Source organism: Microtus ochrogaster, chromosome 1, assembly GCF_000317375.1.
Source record: "Microtus ochrogaster isolate Prairie Vole_2 chromosome 1, MicOch1.0, whole genome shotgun sequence".
In the NCBI taxonomy this organism is placed as follows: Eukaryota; Metazoa; Chordata; class Mammalia; order Rodentia; family Cricetidae; genus Microtus; species Microtus ochrogaster.
Window position 1 is genome coordinate 114,570,776 of NC_022009.1, and position 19,039 is coordinate 114,589,814.

The window sequence follows — 19,039 nt, forward strand, 5'->3', positions numbered from 1 at the left end:
AAACAAACAAACAAAAAAACCAAAACTCACTATGGAAATTAGTATAAAGGTTCTAAAAAAAAAATTAGCAGCATACATCTGTTATATAACCTAGCTATACTATTTGTGGGTATATGTCCACAAAAATTGAAGTAAGTTTACTATAAATACATGGATACCTATGTTTTCTGCTGCACTTTTATCAAATGCCAAGTCACAGTATTAGCTTCTTGACATACACAGGAATGTATAAAGCCAATATGGTATACATAGTCAATAGAGTTTGACTCAGCCAAAGAAGAATGAAATCACAGTGTCTGAAGGAAAATGTGTAGAACTAGAGATTATATTACGTGAAATAAGCCAGTCCCACAATGACAAACATTATGTTTGTTTTCTTCCCATCTGTGGAATTTAGGACAGAGGGAAAAGGACATGAAATTCAAAGAGAACAACATTAGAGGCTGTGGATGAGCAAAGGGAGGGGAAAGAATTTTAAGAACGTATAATAGCAAATCCAAAATATGTGCATACATTATGGAAATGAATGAAGTCTATTGCTTTTACAATTAATATACACTAGTTTTAAAAAGGTGTCATGTTTAAAATCTGTGGAAGAATCAGAAATGAAGAATGAAAGGGTAAGCCAAGAGTTCCATTACTTTCATAAAAAGTTAAGTATACTTTTTTTATATGCAGATTTTAGCCCAAGTAGGCACCACAACCTTAAGAATATTTGGTAGGTGCAAGTTCTTTAGCCGAATTAATATGGTAAATCAAGAGCTGAGCACGTGGCAGTAGCAGATTAAGTTTTCAATGCCTATAATTTATATATGGGTCATTTCAAAGCATGGCATGTAGAACTAGTTCCTACAGTAATATTTTATTTATGTTTTAATAAATAAAGTTTGCCTAAAGATCAGATGGGAGACAGAGGCAGATGGACCTCTATGAGATCAAGGCCACCCTGGGGTACACAAAATCAATGCTGAAACAAATTCAGGGGGTGGTGGCTCACACCTTTAATCCCAGTAGTAAGGATTCACACGTCTTTAATTCTAGCACTAGAGGGAATATAAAATGGGAGGAGAGAGAGGCTTATTCTGCTTAGTCTGTGGTTGCCCAGCCTTGGTAGTGCAGTAAGACTTCTCTAGTGGCTTGGCTGCTTTGCTTTTCTGGCTTTCGGGTTGAACCCCAATATCTGCTACAATTTCCCATACTACTTTAATAATTTGCCCATGCTAAATGGCTTCCTGCACTGAGTAAGTCCGTTACTGACTCAAGCTCCGTATCACTCCATTCACATTGGGAGGAAACTTGGATCTGATGCTCATCACTAGTAGTGTGTAAAATTAGAACCTTATTACTGCTGTCAATAAACACTATATCTGAGAAATTAAACTATGGTTTGAAAATAAGAACCAAACCTTTTCCTCAATGAATTTTCTAGTAAAGGATCCCACAGTAGGCACCTAACACTGATGGGAACTGTAAATACTACGCTGGTTGCTATTGGGGAAACTGGAAAGTGGACATGAAAGCAATGGCAGTGACTGACAACAACTAAGAAATGGACTATGCTAAACAAAGTAGGGTAAATAGATTAAAGTCAGCAATCACAGCTTCCAAGAATGCTCATTTTTCTTCAAACTTTTCATGTTTGCAACAAGAGAAACAAAGGTTTAAGTGTTATGAAGAAAACAACACATGAAAAGTGACACTGGGAAAAATTAGGAAATAAAATCAGATTTAATCAGATTAAGGAAGTCAGCAGAACCCAGTTTTTACAAGACTGCGGAAGAATCCAATTTCTCTGCTGATCTGGTGCATTCTGAGAAGAGGAAAAAGAAACAATGTTAAACTGGGCATAGCAGCTCATGCTGATACTCTCAGTACTAGGAAGGATGGGACAGAAAGATTAGCCTCGAGTTTAAGGCTAGCCTGGACAACATATGGAGACTGCCTTAAAATCAAACAAACAAAAAACCCAAAACCCTGGGAATGGAGATTTGACTCATTCCTTTAGAGCACTTGGTTCCCAGCATCCACGCTACCTCACAATAATCCCAAATTGCAGTTTTGAGAGATACAAGGTACTAGGTGCTTAAATGGCGCACATACATATACAATATACAAATATAAAACAAAGAAACAAAAATAACCACGCACTTAAACACAAAATGTTAAAAAGTCAAGATGATGGCATCATCCCAGCTCTCAGAGGATCACTGCAATGGCAATGCCAGTCTGTTCTCTACAGAGCTCCAGAGTAAAAGGGCTACACATAACCCATCACAAAATCCCTCACCAAGAAAAAATTAAACAAAGGTAAAATATGAAAATCAAGACATTAAGAATGCACAATTTATTGTCTATTGCTTCTTAACATACCCAGAGCTGGGAAACAGCAAAGTATCCTCTCTAGGTCCTGCCTTTGTTTTAAGTGAATCAACACATATAATAAAAATCAATAAAGGCACGTAAAAGGAAAGAGAATAAAGCAAAAGCCAAAAAACATGCCATTAGCAACTTGCAAGCCAGAGGCTGAGGAGACTGTTTATGTGGCTATCAGAAGTCACATTGATTAAGGGAGTGGTTTTATAAGGTGTCCCTTTCATCTCTATGGACCATTTCAACTTTAAATTCTCTAGATGGAAGAAACTGACAAACTGCCAACTACATTAACAGAACATTTCATGGGTTCCCCTACTGTCTCTCCATGGACTTCTGGCCTTTGCACTCAGTCCCTCAAACCTGCATTCCTATCCCTGCAAAAATGGTTTATTGGAGTTCTTCGACAAAGTTCATTGTCTGCTTGGATAGCCTTTGAAGTTGCTCAGAACGGGCTGTCACATGTCCTAGGAGGTATACGGAACTCATGCTTTTCCTAATTGCTTCTATTTATTTCATTCATGAAAAATATTTCTAATTAAAAAAAAATTATTCTCTGCGCATGGGTATTTTGCCTGTATGTTTGTCTGCACATCACTTTCACGTCTGGTGCCCACGGAGGTGAGAAGGGGATGTCCGACCCCTTGGAACTGAGGTTACAGACAGTTGTGGGCCACCATGTGGATGCTGAAAATTGAACCTGGGTCCTCGGAAAGAGCAGTCAGTACAGACAGTTGTGGGCCACCATGTGGATGCTGAAAATTGAACCTGGGTCCTCAGAAAGAGCAGTCAGTACAGACAGTTGTGGGCCACCATGTGGATGCTGAAAATTGAACCTGGGTCCTCAGAAAGAGCAGTCAGTGCTCTTAACCACCAAGACATCTCTTCAGCTCCTCTTACTGAAAATTTTAAGCAAATCACATTATAGTATTTTGTAACTGAAGAGAATAAAAATCATTTACTTTAAATGACTTCATTTTAGAGACAGGAACTGAGACTAAGTGACTTTCTTAAGAATATCAAGTCTCTCCAGGGCATAAGGGCACATAATCCCAGCACTCGGGAGGCAAAGGCAGGCGGATCTCTGTGAGTATGAGGCCAGCCTGGACTACAGAGTGAGTTCCAGGACAGCCAGGGCTACAAAGAGAAACTCTGTCTTGAAAAACCCAAAATTGCTGGGCGGTTTAATCCCAGCACTCAGGAGGCAGAGGCAGGCTGATCTCTGTGAGTTTGAGGTCAGCCTAACCTACAAGAGCTAGCTCCAGGACAGGCTCCAAAGCTAAAGAGAAACCCTGTCTCGGGAAAACAAAACAAAACAAACCCCAAATCTCTCTAGCTTCTCTGCTGACAATATACCATAGCTGCAATATTTCAGGGAAGAGACCTGAATGGGGTCAAAGAGCTCAAGGTGTGTGTTTGTGGTGTGTAACCCTACAAAATTTACTATACTGAACAGGACATGAATGCAACAAGATGATGACACTGAGGTTCTGGCTCAGGCAACTGAAGGGCAGAAATGTCATTTACTGAGATAGGGCAGACTGAACGATTACCAGGCAGGTTCAGGGAGCTGGATGGGTTATACCTCTCACTTTTGAACTTACTAAGTTTAAAATGCTTGTAAAAACAACTTGTCAAAATAGTCAAAGGAATCTGGACTTCAATCAGGTTGGGACTAGCTAGGCATAAACAGTGCCTGCTTATATTCCCAGCACTCAGAAAGCTGAAGCAGGAGAACTGCAAATTCTAGCCAACCCAGGCCATTATAGTGAGACCATGTCTCAACACTTGAAAGTTAAAAAAAACAAAGGAAGAAGGGGAAGACGTCAATTTAGAAAGTTGCCAGTATAAAAATGCAAGACCAGATGACCTGATGAAATCCCCTATGGTACAAATACAGTGCTAGGGACCGCTAAGAGGTAGAAGACTAAAGAAGGAAAAGTCAGTGAGACAGAACACAGGAATCCGGAGCCACTTGGGGAAGGGAGACTTTTCAAGGGACCATAATTATACCAAGGATACACTGATGAAGACTGGGGTGGCTCAGTAGGCAAAGGCACTTAACAAAAAAGCCTGACAACCTCAGGTAGATCCCTGGAGCCCACGTAAAAGTGGGAGGAAAGAACAAACTCCTTAACACTGCCCTCTAACTTCCATATACATACACATACTCAAAATGCTTTAAAAATAAAAAAGATGAAGACCAAAAACTACCTATTACTAAATATACATTAAAAGTAACAAAATAGGTAATAGTCACCATAAGAAGATTCCAAACCCTGTATCTACTATGAGACATGGCCCATTTCTGTTATGATTTATTACCACCACCAGACTGACATTCAATTTGCTTAAAATACTGTTCAGTACTTTGAAGTTTTTAACTCACATCTCATTTATTACGTTATGGTATTATAACTGAGTAAACTAGAGAACAGAGTTTAGATATCTAAAATTTCTCAATGAAAACACCCCTTTAACATTTCAGTCCCTCCTTTTCTTTCTTGAGTCAGACTGAAAGCAGAATCTCATTTTTGACAAAAAAAAAAGTATTTTATTTTATGGGTTCCTCTCTACAAATGTAGCCAATGGGGTAGCTACCATACTTAGTCTAATTTTTAATTAGCCATTCATCCATCAAAGGGCATTTTCATCCTTTAGATATTCACTGCTGTGGATAAGATATACAAAATTTTTGCTTTCAGTTTATGTCAGTGTATATAACTGAAGCAGGATTGATAACATATAATTCTATTTTAATGTGAGGGAAACCACTTTTCCAAAGCACCTGCACCGCTTTTCATTCTTGTCAATAGTTCACAAGGAGTCCAAATTCTCCATAACCTTACCAAACAATTTTCTTTTTTGTTGTTGTTCCTTTTAAAAAGGTATCCAGGTTTATATTTTATTTACTTGTTCTTATTGCTTTACATTACACCATAATAATACCATGCGGGTATTGGTTGTCTCTCTCCCCTACCGCACAGGAACTCAAGGTCATTAGGCTGGCTGCTGAGCAACAGGACCCCAAGTTTGCTTTATTTTTATTTATTTATTTGGTATTTTTGAGACAGGGTTTCTCTGTATAACAGTCCTATCTGTCCTGGAACTAGCTTTTGTAGATCAGGCTGGCCTTGAACTTAGAGATCCTCCTGCCTCTGCCTCCAGAGTGCTGGGATTAAAGGCGTGTGCCACCATTGCCTTTTTATAGCAGCAATCCCAGTTTGTCCCAAGTTCTCCCTGCTGAGGTTCATCTGTAAATTCTGTACCTCATTATTGTTTTAAATAATCAAGATTCCTTCCAACTTTGGTAGAGAGACGTGCTGTGACAGATTTCAGGTAATCAGGTTCTTTAATCACACTGCTTACTTGCAGCAGGGGAAAATGAATTAGGAGATCTAACAGCAACCCAGTTGCTCCTTAAATAATGGTCACTGATGTGGGTGGGTGTTGTAGTGATATTTCATTTGTTTTCAATAAATAAAGCTTGCCTAAAGCTCAGAGAGTAAAACAACCCTACTGGTCAGCCTTACAGACTAGGCAGTGGTAACACACACACTTTTAATCCCAGTAGCCACATTAGTTGCCATAGAAACGGGTAGTGCACGCCTTTAATCCCAGCCCTAGAGAGGATTATAAAATGGGAGGAGACAGCTCTGAATCTCTTTCTGAGATTCCTGGAGGCAGGATCACCATTTCAGACTGAGGTAGAGGTAAGAGTCTGGCTGCTTTGCTTTTCTGACCCTCAGGTTAAACCCTAATTTCTGTCTCTTGAGTTTTTATTAATTGTGCTTTAGGGTATGGTATCTAATGGTTTTTATCTGTCTAATGATTACTAGAATACTTCAAGAATTTGTCTCTCATTTTTGTTTTTGAGAAATGCCTAATCAAGTCTTTTGTCTATTTAAAAAAAATGGCTTTTGTTGTTGAGATCATCCAGACTAAGACAGCCTCTTCCAACAAAATATGTGGTCTTAAATGTCAGTATCACCAAAGTTGAAAACACTGCTATATTCTACTGAGTTATAGCCATGAGATGACAAATTAAGTTCAAGTACAAAGAAGAGAAGGGAAGGAGGGAGGGAGGGAGGGAGTCAGATATAATGGCACATACCTAAATCCAAGTTCTTGGGATGTTGAAGCAGGAAGATGGCTGCTCAAGGCCAGCCCAGGCTATGTAGTGAAATACTATTTAAAATAGCTATGTACTACCTACTCACAAAGAGGAAAATATGAACTAAAAAAAAAAATCCTAGAACACACACTCATATTTTCTTTTTCTCTCTTATTATTTTTGTTATTGTTGTTGTTTGTTGTTCAGGCATGCAACTATAATCCAGGTATTTAGGAGGCTAAGGCAAGATGATTTCAGAGTCAAGACTACCCTGGGGGGGGGGAGGCTGGAGAGATGGCTCAGCGGTTAAGAGCATTGCCTGCTCTTTCAAAGGTCCTGAGTTCAATTCCCGACAACCACATGGTGGCTCATAACCATCTGTAATGAGGTCTGGTGCCCTCTTCTGGCCTGCAGACATACACACAGACATAATAGTGTATGCATAATAAATAAATAAATATATTTAAAAAAAAAAGACTACCCTGGGTAACTTAGTAAAATCCTACCTCAAAAATGAATATATTCTCTAAAATATTTCCTTTGGTGTCAATTATATAGCAGGTTCAGTAATACGTACATAAAGTCTTGGCTACTCAAGAGGCTGAGGGAGGAGAAGGATTAAAAGTCAAGGATGGTATGGCTCACACCTCAGGCGGATCTCTGTGAGTTCAAGGCTAGCCTGGTCTACAGGAGCTAGTTCCAGGACAGGAACCAAGCTACAGAGAAACCCTGTCTCGAAAAACCAAAATAGTCAAGGATGGTATGGGCAAAACAGTTAACTCCACAATATTCAGAAGTTTCATAGCATTCTGGGAGAAGCTAACACTGACTAAGTATACAAATTTCTGTAACTTCAAGTACAGGAGTTTTGGGAGGTGGGAAAGGCATTCTGACAGCCAGAATGTGTGAAGGGCCTAAAGAAGAGGGCTTAAGATGGCTAAGAGCTAGAAGGAAATAGGAGATCTGGTAGGAAAAGTATATAAGGACCAAATCTGAAGGTCATAACTGGGCATTCAGAGTCTAAATGCAGCACATAGGAAGCTATTAAAGCAGGGGAGCATGGTTGGTTTGTTTTGTACAGCAGGGTGTGAAACCCAGGATATTTGCTACAACATACCATATATGTGATTCAACTCTGGTTTAGAATAAACTGTGTAATATGATAAACTTTTAAGGCTATAAGGTCTATTCAGATGAACAAAAGCTGATATATGATGTATATCTAACTACTTACGTCTCTGCTGAATGTTTAACATCAAGCCGCTAGCAAATTTAGATAGGTTAGCTTACCACTACCTATTTTCTGTACTGAAATCCACATTATAGAAAAGGGAGTAGACTCATACCTCTGTCATAGTAAAAGCTGGGGAAATGATTTTGGGTTAAAAGTATGAACACTCTTCAAGGTGAGCTCAGAGAAAACAAACCTTCTGTGGAGCAGAAAGGCAAAAGCTCATTTGATCTTGTGGCAGAAGGGCTTCTTCCCTCTATCCAGAAGGCTGGATACACATAGATTAGACAGACTTTTTTTTTCCTTTTGGCACAATGAGAAACACTTTTAAGTTTATACTTAGGAGACAACCAAAGGAAATTTAAAACCTTGAACTTCTGACTATGATAAACTAAGCCATACAAAAAACTCTGCAATATTCTATAATGCTGTACCTGGTCCTCCAAGAAAGTCCTTTTCCCAAGGTCAGGCGTTTAGACAAAAGCTCCCCATTCCCACAGGGACTTGAAGAAAGTTCCTGCTTGCTAAATAAAAAGGGAGTCATTTTTATCTTTGGCAAGAGGAACTTGTGGCCCTTCCACTAATGTGACTGTGGTGCCTATTAACTTGTCAAGGTCAATGCTAGTCTCTAAGCTACTTCAGTGCCTGCTCACAAAGCCCCACTCCAGCTCACCAGTCCTTTCTCCAGTTCCCATTTACCCCTGAAATCTTTGTCCTGTCACTTCTTGCTTCCCCAGGTTTCCTTGTCAGATGAATGGGGGAGAAAGTAAAAAGAAAAGGAAAAAACATGACTGCTCCTGGGTGTGGTGAGGAGAGATTATTATAGATGGGAGGACATCTGGGAGAGTCCAGAGTGGACCAGACCAGACTGCGTTGGGCCAAGGGGGAAGGGAGGAGATAGATACAGCAGCCAGGAGGCCACAGGTCCAAACAGGGGCAGGGAACTAAAATGTCTGCGCTGTATAGGGAGGAGCCCCTGGGGGGGGAAGAGCAGCCCAGCCCCTGGGCTGGAGAGTTCAGAGTGAGGGCAGGGTATGCCAGTCATGTCCTGTAACAGGGATGCTGGGAGACCTGGCAGCCAACACCTAAACATGCTAGGCAAGCACTCACCACTGAGTACTCCTCAGCCTGGATATGCTTTTTTTCTTTTTAATGTTTTTTGTGCATTGGTCTTTTGCCTACATGTCTGTTTATACGAGGGTGTTGGATCCACTGGAACTTGAGTTGTGAACAATTGTGAGCTGCCATGTGGGTGCTGGGAATTGAACCCTAGTCCTCTGGACGACCAAGAAGCCAGTGCTCTTAACCACTAAGCCATCTCTCCAGCAGGATTTACTTACCCTGGCTGTTTTCTTAATTGGAGAGTGGCAATCTCAAAACAAACAACCCCTTTGAAAAGAGCTAACAATGATCTGCAACATGGTAACAGAAAATACACAGAAAAGAATGAATACCTCCACAGTAGCAGCTTTTTCTGAAAGAAACTGCTTTCTATTGATGCTTCCTGAAAGTTCCTTATGTGAGTGAGATGTTCCCTTTAGAACTGACAGGCAGGGAATTAGGAGAAAGGCACCTGATGACCTAAAAAAGCCAATCTAGGTTGGTTGATTTGCTTTGCCTTGGGTTGTTTATGAGCTTAGTTAAATTATCTTCAGAAATTTAACATATATTAACTTAATGCTAAGACTTAGTAGCTAGGGAAAAAAATTAAGTAGCTCACTTGGAGCTGGCAAGCAGTATGGTAAAAATCTATGAATTCTCACAAAAACATTTAGTATCAGATAAGGTAGGAACTAATCTGGTAACTTCCCTATAGCCTACCCTACCTGACCCTAATCTAAAGAAAAGTGGGCTCCCTGTTATTACTGAAAGTTTAATTCAAAACAAGTACTTACAAAGGTGGGATTTTAATTTTTTTAGATGCAGAAGTTAAGGCTGAAGACATTAAACTGTGCTAATGGTGTGTGGCTAATGAGATGTAATCGTAAATCTTTTCACTCTAGAGATCAAGTTTTTCTACCCAAGGGAAGTGTTAACAAATAGAAAATACTTGGGACTGCCCTTCCCTTCAAACTGAAGAAAATAAAGTAGTTTACTTCAATTCTTACAACCATTACATCCTTCCACATGGTCAGCCTAAGGCCAGGGCTCTGAGATCCTTGGTAGACTAGGAATTCAGTCTCTGTGCAGTGCTCTGACCTCACACTTATAACAGGATCTTAGACACAGATTCTTAATAAGGATCTGCAGAACAAATGCACAAAATAAAGGGAAGGGCAGAAGAAAAAGTTGGTAACAGAGCTGCTTGCACAAGTTCAACTAACTATTGGTTAATGGAACTTGGTCATGGCCCCAAAGAAGTCTTTCAATTAACCTTTCTTTGTTGCCTCCACAAAACCATCACTGAAATGTAATTCACATACTGTTGACAGAAGTCTGTCTTGCAGGATCCCACAGCCATTCAGTCCCAAAGAAACACACAAAGGCTTAACATTAATTATTATAAACTGTTTGGCCTATTAGCTCAGGCTTATTATTAACTAGCCCTTACAACTTAAATTAACCCATAATTCTTATCTATGTTTACCCACATGGCTTGGTAACTTTTCCCAGTAAGGCATTCTCATCTTGCTTTCTATGCATCTGATGGTGACTGCGTAACTCTGCCTTTCCTCTTCCCAGAATTCTCTTAGTCTGGGTCTGGTCACCTGGCCTATACTTCCTGCCTGGCTACTGGCCAATCAGCATTTTATTAAATGAATGACAAATCATTACAGTGTACAAAAGCATTATCCCACAGCATTTCCTCACTTTTTTTTTTCAAAACAAGAACTCAGAATCTATAAACAGCATACGAAAAGTGGTAAGCAAACTTCCGGGACTAAATCCTAGATAGCTTCTGAAACTGATTTAGAGAACATCTAGCTGATGATTTCTAAAAAACTGCTTAACACTAAAGATTCCCCCTCCAAATTGGGGGAAATCCTCCAAATCTGGTGTCAGAAATATTGAATGTAGAGCAGTTTTGCCATATCTTTCTATTTGTAAATGGGACCTTACTTTTTATTTAGACAGAAAAGGGGAAATGATGTGGCATGTTCTTCTGTATATGTGTTGCTTTTATTGGTTAATGAATAAAGCTGCTTTGGCCTATGGCAGGGCAGATGGAAGATATATGAAGATAGAATAGGTGGAGTCAGGAAGACGCCATGTAGCTGCCAAAGGAGGAAGATGCCCTGAACCTTTCTGGTAAGTCACAGCCTCGTGGCAATACATAGGTCGATAGGAATGGATTAATTTAAGATTAAAGAGCTAGCTAGAAATACGCCTGAGTCATCACCCAACTCATCAGTGTTGTAACTAATATAGTTTCTGTGCGATTATTTGGGTCTGGGTGGCCAGGTAATGAAGGTGCAGTCTCCGTTTACGTTATGGCACCAAAGTGGGCCAACTATATCCACATAAAACCCGACAGAGCTTAGAAAGGAATTCTAGACATAAAAGAACAGAAATGCTTCTTGTAGAAGCATTTCTTTTTCAGATTGGCTCTGTTGACTGGCGGTAAGTAGAGGCAGCTCCTTTAAGAGTAGGCTTCCTGAATCAGCATTAGCAACAAAAAAACTTGAGAGACAGCTTCCTGGTTTGTGCCCAAACAGTGTTGTAACTAATATAGTTTCTGTATGATTATTCGGGTCTGGGGGGGCCAGACAACAAAGGTGGAGCCTCCATCTACATAGGACTGTGTGATTTTTTTTTCCAATTGACTTCTTACAGGAAGCATAATGTTTTCAAGGTTATATATCCATACTGTTATTTTACCAGCAGTCATCTCTAGAATATGACTCTAACCAAAATGCCAGCTGTTGTTTCAGATTTATCTGATTATAAGAACAAGATTTCCCATTATGCTCAAGCTATTTAGAGTTGGGTCAGTTCAATAAAACCACTATATAATCTAAAATCAGTTTCTTCTGTTTGAAGTTATCAGGTAACTTTAAATTTTAACATCACCAAAAGACCCCAGTAGCCTTCTTACCAGTAGAGGGCCAAACAAACAAACAAACAAACAAAAAACCCTTGGGTTTTCACAATATGGTATGACTGTAACTACATAAAAGTACTAGATTAACATTTTGCTTCTTTTTCTACACTACCAAAAGTTAAAAGCAGCTAGAGGCAGGATAGATAATAAGATAGGATCACCCACAATGACCATGCAGCTCTGAAAGTAAATAAATTTACAGAACTACTCCTTGGAGGAACCACAAACATACCATTTAACCAAACCAGGCATTAGGAGCACCAGTAACAATGTTAGCTGACACAGCACAGCTGGGAAAGCAATAATGGAAGGACACCAAGACAGTATACAATGTCTTCCATTTTTGTAAAAGGGAAGAATTTGTTTTGATTCAAGGTTCAAGGGATACAGTCCCCCATAACAGAAAGCATGATGGATAGAATAGACAGTAGGCAGCAACCAGAAAATTTACTTTTCAGTATTAGAAAGTAAGTCCATAATCAAATTAGTAAACTTTTGATCATCAAAGGATTCTGGTGATTGTTAATAAAAATTCAATGAAGTTCCAATAAAATGTAATTTAAATTAATCTTACAATTTAAAAACAAAATACAACAACAACAACAACAACAACAACAAAAAAACAACCAGGGTCTTCTTATGTATTCAAGATTGGTTTCAATAGGTTCCTGTCTCTGGGATCCTGAGTGCTGAGATTACAGGTGTGCATATCATATAGAGTTTACATTAAGTTTAAAGTAAATTAAATTTACAGTAAAAGCAGTAAGCAAGCAAATTTTGTTTTGGTACTAATTAATACAAAAAAATTAACATTTTCAATAGTCAAACTAATATTATCAACAAATGTCTACGACCTGAAAATCAGTATGGATACTAAACAGTATTATAAATGTTAAACAGTAAACAGTACTATAAATGAATTATAAATGTTTTCTGAGTCTGGAGAGATGGTTCAGTGGTTAAGAGCACAGGCTGATTTCTACCCAGTTCAATTCCCATCACCCACATGGCTGCTCACAGCCACCTGTAACTCCAGTACAAGGCAATCTGATGACCTTTTTTGGCCTCTGTAGACATTGAACACATGTGGTAGACAGCCTATGTTCAGGCAAAACACCCATACACATAAAATAAAATTTTAAAAAAAGGGAACTGTTTTCTGGTTAAACTTACAATCTTGTGGGAAAGCAGCAACAAAAATCTACATAAAAGCATTAAGCCTAGCAGTGGTGGCACAGGCCTTTAATCCCAGCAGTCAGGAGACAGAGGCAGGTGGATCTCTGAGTTCGAGGCCAGCCTAGTCTTTAGAGTTCCAGGACAGTCAGGGCTACACAGAGAAACTCTATTTAGAAAAAATAAAAACAGACTGATGATCCGAGTCTGATTCCTCAAACCCACATGATGGTAGAAAGATACAATCAGCTCTTTCTGACTCTATCTCACAAGCCTGCTGTGGCAAATAAGCACCATGTATACATGTACTCACACACACAAGACAAAGGTAGACTGTTCTTCTAAAGAGAGTCGGTAGTAATTATAAGTGATAGTTATCTGTAACAAAGCAATGCTAATAAACATGATTATAAGAGTGCGGTTCACTGGGCCGGGGGTCCTCAGACTTTGAACTCAGAGATCTGCCTGCCTCTGCCTCCCAAGTGCTGAGATAAAGGGCTTGCCCCAGCACGCTTGATGGGACATTTTAAAATTATTTTCAAGGTCAAAACTATCTTCCTGGAAAAAAAATTAATAATGTGTATGTTGATGTTATGGGTATACATATGTATGTTAACACTGCACTGAGGCAAAGGATTAAAACTGCTACTGCTCTAGCATGAATTAAGATAAAACAACATTATGCTGTTTATATATAGTGCAGTATATTTCAGTGAGGCCAGTTTACTGAAGCATGTCCTTGGGGCTGGAGAGATGACTCAGCAGTTAAGAACTCTGGCTGCATTTCCAGGACTTAGGTTCAATTCTCAGCGCCCACACAGCTGCTTAGAACCATCTGCCACTTGTCTTAGAGGATCCAATACCCTCTTCTGGACTTCAGCAGCACCAGGCATGCACAGTGCAGACTACATGCAGACAAAACACCCATACTCCTTATTGCCAGGCACAGCAGCACACACCTTCAAGCTCTGCACTTGGATTGTGAGGCCAGCCTGGTCTACAGAGTGAGTTCCAGGCCATTGAGGGTTACAGTATAGCAAGTTACTAGCCAGTCAAGACTACAAAAGTGAGAGCCTGCTTCAATAAATAAACACACACACACAGAGAACATTTATCAATTAAATACTGACCTTTCCTTTCAATTACATGACAAAACAGGAGTATACATAAATGACTCCTGCAGCAGTATCAGCTTCTACAGTCAAATGTAGAAAAAGGACTTAGGCAATTAAGTTGTGAATTGAATTAACCATTTTTTCAAGAAATACCATTTTAACTTGAAAAAAATGACAGAGGAATTATAGTTATTTTGGTTCAGTGTCTAGCAGATGTTTTAAAAAATGAGCAAAGTAAGCCAATGGCTTAAAGGAAAACAATTTACAGTATTTGCTGCTAATGGTTAAGATTTGGGCATTTGGAAGATCTGAACAACTTCATTTGGTTTTATCAGTGGAATGTTTTCTGGGGGCTGTAATATATATATATAAATATAGTATCTATAATTAAGTATCCTGAAAAGGTAAATGCTTTTTTTCAAACACTTACCTGTATGCTAAATTCAGAAACTGATGTGAAATCCACTGTCTTCTCTTAAACCAGATATCAAAGAGATATGAAAAAGATGTTAAATATGGACATTCTTCTCATTAAATAATTTTGGTTTGGGAAAGTAAGTTATTTTCCACTAAAATTTTTATATTCATACAAAATAACTTTGAGGAGTTGGTTCTCTCTTTTCCAGCACGTGTGTCTCAGGGATTGAACCCAGGATCACCAGGCTTGGTAGCTAACATCTGCCCACCCAGTTACCTTGCTAGTTCAACACTTAGGTAGGTGGGTCTATGAGCTCAAGGTCAGCCTGGACAACAGAGTTCCAGGAATGTCAGGGCTACACAAAGAAACCCTGTCTCAAAAAACCAAAGAGCAACACACACACAAAATATTTAATTTCTAAAAATGGAAAATAGTGAAAGAGATAGACAAATAAAAACTAAGTCTCCTTAATGAGTCTCAGACCTCAAACATCTACAGACTTTTAAAGTAAAACACAAATTGTTGGGGTTGGATAGATAGCTCTGTGGTTAAGAGCACTGGCTGCTCTTCTAGAAGAGCACACCCACATAGCAGCACACATCTGTCTGTAACTCCAATTCTAGGGAATCTGGCACCCTCACACAGACATACATGCAGGCAAAACACCAATGCACATAAAATAAACCTTTTTTTTTTTTTTAAAAAAAGCAAACCTTAAAACAAACCCACATATAGTCCTTATCATTAGCTCTCTCCCTTCCTCCTCCCTGGTCTCATTGCAGCCTAGGCTGACTCATGGTAATTCTCCTGCCTCAGCCAAGCCTGGTGAGAAAAGCGAGTCAGATTGCCTGGACTGGAGTTACAGATGGCTGTGAGGAATCATGTGGGTGACAGGAACTGTACCAGGTTGAAGATCAGCCAGTGCTCTTAACCACTGAGTCATCACTCCAGTCTCAGAAAATACTTCAAATTCATACTGGTTAGCACCCATCAGAATTTTCAGGTCATAAACATTTGCTGGTAAGATGAGCAGCCTGACTACTGAAAATGCTAAATGTTTATATGGGATTCTAAGCACATGCTACCACACCCGGCTCTGTTGTGTTTTGTAGGTGCCACTCACAGTAGTGTCTAACAGATGAAAGGACTCTCACTGAACACTGACTTTACCAAATCTAAACGGAAACAGGGTGTGCTTTTTAGTGTTCAAAGTTTCAAGTGATACAAAATTCCAAACTCTGTGCAGAAAGAAACAGTAATGACTAACCTACAAAAATGTTAGCAATGCTTTCAAACAAAACCTTTTGACCAAAATTGAAATTTGTATAAGGCTAAGAAGAATTAAGATAGTGGAGTATAAAAATTACAGAAGGCTTTGATACACCTGAGTTAAAACCACTCCCTTGACTGTTAAGGCATAAGCACAGCTTCTTTTTAATTTCTAAGATTGAGGTAAATGAAGAGTTTTAAACATACCTGTAATATTAGTGCTCAAAAAGCTCCTTCAAATAAGCTCCTGCCTCTGGGACAAACTAAACCAGAAGGCCCCAAACAGCAATGCAAGTCAAAACTGATCATACACTCTCCTTCAGTACAGGCCTCCAGTAAATGACCACTCCCCAGAAAACAATGAAAATATTTTAATTAATCCACTGTCAGGGATCAATATTTTACAACTATCTATGGAGCTGGAGAGGTGGCTTAGCAACTAAGAATTAAGGTCTTCCAGAGGATCCAGGTTTGATCCCTATCCCCTACACTACGGCTTACAACCATCTCTAACTCCAGGGCATCTGACACCCTCTTGTGGTCTCTGCAAACAACAGGCATGCACACGGCATACATAAATGCAGACAAAACATCCACACACATAAAATAAAAATACTAAACAAAAACAAAAAAACCCCAAATATCATTTAAGCAGGGTGTAATGTTTACGTCCTTAATCCCAGCACTTCAAAGATAGAGGCAGGCAGATCCCTGTGCATTCAAGGCTGGTCTGGTCTACATAGTAAATTCCAGGTCAGCTAGGGGCGAGATCCTGTCTCAAAAACAAAAACACCCTCCAAGCGAACGAATATATCAGAAAGCACAAAAGTTTGGGCTCAACTGTCTACAAAAACTAAATCAAAACAAACAACTACCTATGTATTTTTCCTAAAGCTGTTTCAGTCCTTCAAAATCATATTCACATTCTTCCCAATAGTGCATATTCATCTGATCATGAAACAAACACTTAACCAATAAACCATAAAAAACAAGGCCATCTTGACATATATAATATATATTTAATTTATCTTTATGTGCACTGGTGTTTTGTCATGGGTGTCGGATCCCCTGGAACTGCAGTTACACAGACAGTTGTGAGCTGCCATGTGGGTGCTGGGAACAGAACCAGGTCCTCTGAAGAGCAGTTAGTGCTCTTAACCACTGAGCCATCTCTCCAGCCCCTTGATATTCTAAGAAAATTATCAATGAAGCAATTCTGAAGTCAGTTGTCTTATAGACCAGAAAAACTGATAGGAGGCTAAAACAATAATTTAAATCCTAGATAAAGTTCTATCAGATAGCTCATATTGTTTCATGCTTGGACTATTATTTGAAGAATTAGACAGTAGTTATTTTAAGCACAGTAAATATGTTCCAAGATTTGTGATGAGAGAGGTCAGTCTCTAAAGTTACTAAGACTTAATAGCTTAGCAATGTTTTTCACTCTGTATACTTTGAGTCAACAAGGCTATTTCCCAAAAACGAAACAGCCCATCACTGTTACTTCTTCATATTTTATACTCAAAATTGTGTTGTATATTAATACTCATAATTAGCAAAAGTTGTTTTCCAAGATCTAATTACTTTTCTAACATAGTTATACTCTATTTGAACCTGCAAACTTTTAGAATTTTTATAAAAACTTTGAAAGTTTATTAGAAATGTTACAAAACAACCCCTCTCTAAGTAGAAGAGCTTAACTTGTTTGTGCCTGGCAAACCTCACTGACAGTGTGGTCACTACCCATTTCCTACATTGTGCTGTATATGGACAGCCTTCTCTGTTCTACTCTCAAACTGGTACTAGACGATCCTCCAGCACACTATAGGAAGAGGTCGAGTTTTGTGGACATCATCTGATAACTCCTTTAACATTATTTCAAATAGATACAGAGACTTCCTTTGACTTCTGTACTTTCAAGAAAGCATGACTGTATTTTTGGAGGAGTCAGAATGATATACCAAAAGGTACTAGTGAATATTAGATAGAAATTTATGAATCATAAAATTATGACTTCAGAAGTCACATCATTGTGCCCAAATTGTCCTCCAACAAGCAATTCCCCATTGACTCTTTAATGTGACACAAAGTGCAGAGTAACATGTGATACAGACACACAGAAAAAAAAAACATAAAAACCACACACAGCAAATAAGGGAGCAAGAGATCCAACCACACTGGATCTACACATAGTAGACTCCCCTCTTCCTTCAACAAAAAAGATAAATTGTTCAGCGAGTTGTCAACATCTCACTAACACTAATGTACCAATGTCCACAACATTCATGAAGCAAATGTCTAGTACTGCTAGTTTTGTAGATGAAAAGAATCCTAAGACTTGAATGATTCTTCCAAGGTCACACACAGTTAGAGACCAGGTAATATTAAATTAAGTTGTCAGATTTTATACTCATTATTTCTAATCAACCTCTTCCTCAAATGTAACAACTATCTCACTGTATATGTTGTTGTATATTTACACATACACTGTCTAATAAGGTAGCTACCAGCTGTCTGAGACTACTAAACACTTAAGATACAGCTAGTGTAAACAGAGAAATACTGTGATGGTAAAATGGAATTTGAAAATGTAGGAAAAAAATCATGTGAACTATTTCATTTTTTAGGCACAGACTAATGTTAAGATGACATTTAGGATATCCTGGGCTAGTTGTATGGCAATAGCTTTGCCTCCCTCAAAACATAAATATTAAGATCAAACCAAATAAGCAGTAATTTCTTAATATTTGTTACATTCTACATACAGTACATATGTAACACAATGCAGTAACTATATCTGGAGGAGGAGAAAGTGCACATACATGTTTTGGAGAAATAAAAGCATATAAGTGGCAAATACAAGTAATAGACTTGTGTTCTAAAAGTAATAAAAGATGTCTTTGTGTCATTATAAGTGCATATGATTTTAGAAGCTTTTTGCTTTCTTTTGCGTACTGGGCAGCCTCATAATGCCATATTTCATAACTGAACGACACCCACTTAGGTGATTTTGAGCAAGTCATAAAATTTTTACTTAATCATATTCGTAGATGGAAAAATGAAAATATTCTAATTTCTAATACATATACATGGATTCAGTCATCAAAGAGTAGATACAGATATTATGATCCCCAAATATGCTTATATGCTTTTTTAAAAATTTCCACTCTTTTATTTTATGTATTTTTTTATTTTATTTTATTTTTTCGAGACAGGGTTTCTCTGTGGCTTTGGAACCTGTCCTGGAACTAGCTCTGTAGACCAGGCTGGTCTCGAACTCACAGAGGTCCACCTGCCTCTGCCTCCC

General features: G+C 38.7%; 1 protein-coding gene across 2 annotated transcripts in view; it reads right to left on the reverse strand.

The window, feature by feature from the left end:
• Kpna4 (karyopherin subunit alpha 4) overlaps positions 1 to 19,039 on the reverse strand; it is a 63,376-nt gene that overhangs the window by 41,043 nt on the left and 3,294 nt on the right. The window contains exon 2 of one of the 2 annotated variants that reach the window (XM_013348700.2): positions 14,476 to 14,519. The exons of the other annotated variant lie outside the window; for it this stretch is intronic. The gene's annotated coding sequence lies outside the window, so the exon portion shown is untranslated. The remainder of the gene's footprint in view (positions 1 to 14,475; positions 14,520 to 19,039) is intronic. 2 annotated transcript variants of the gene reach the window in all.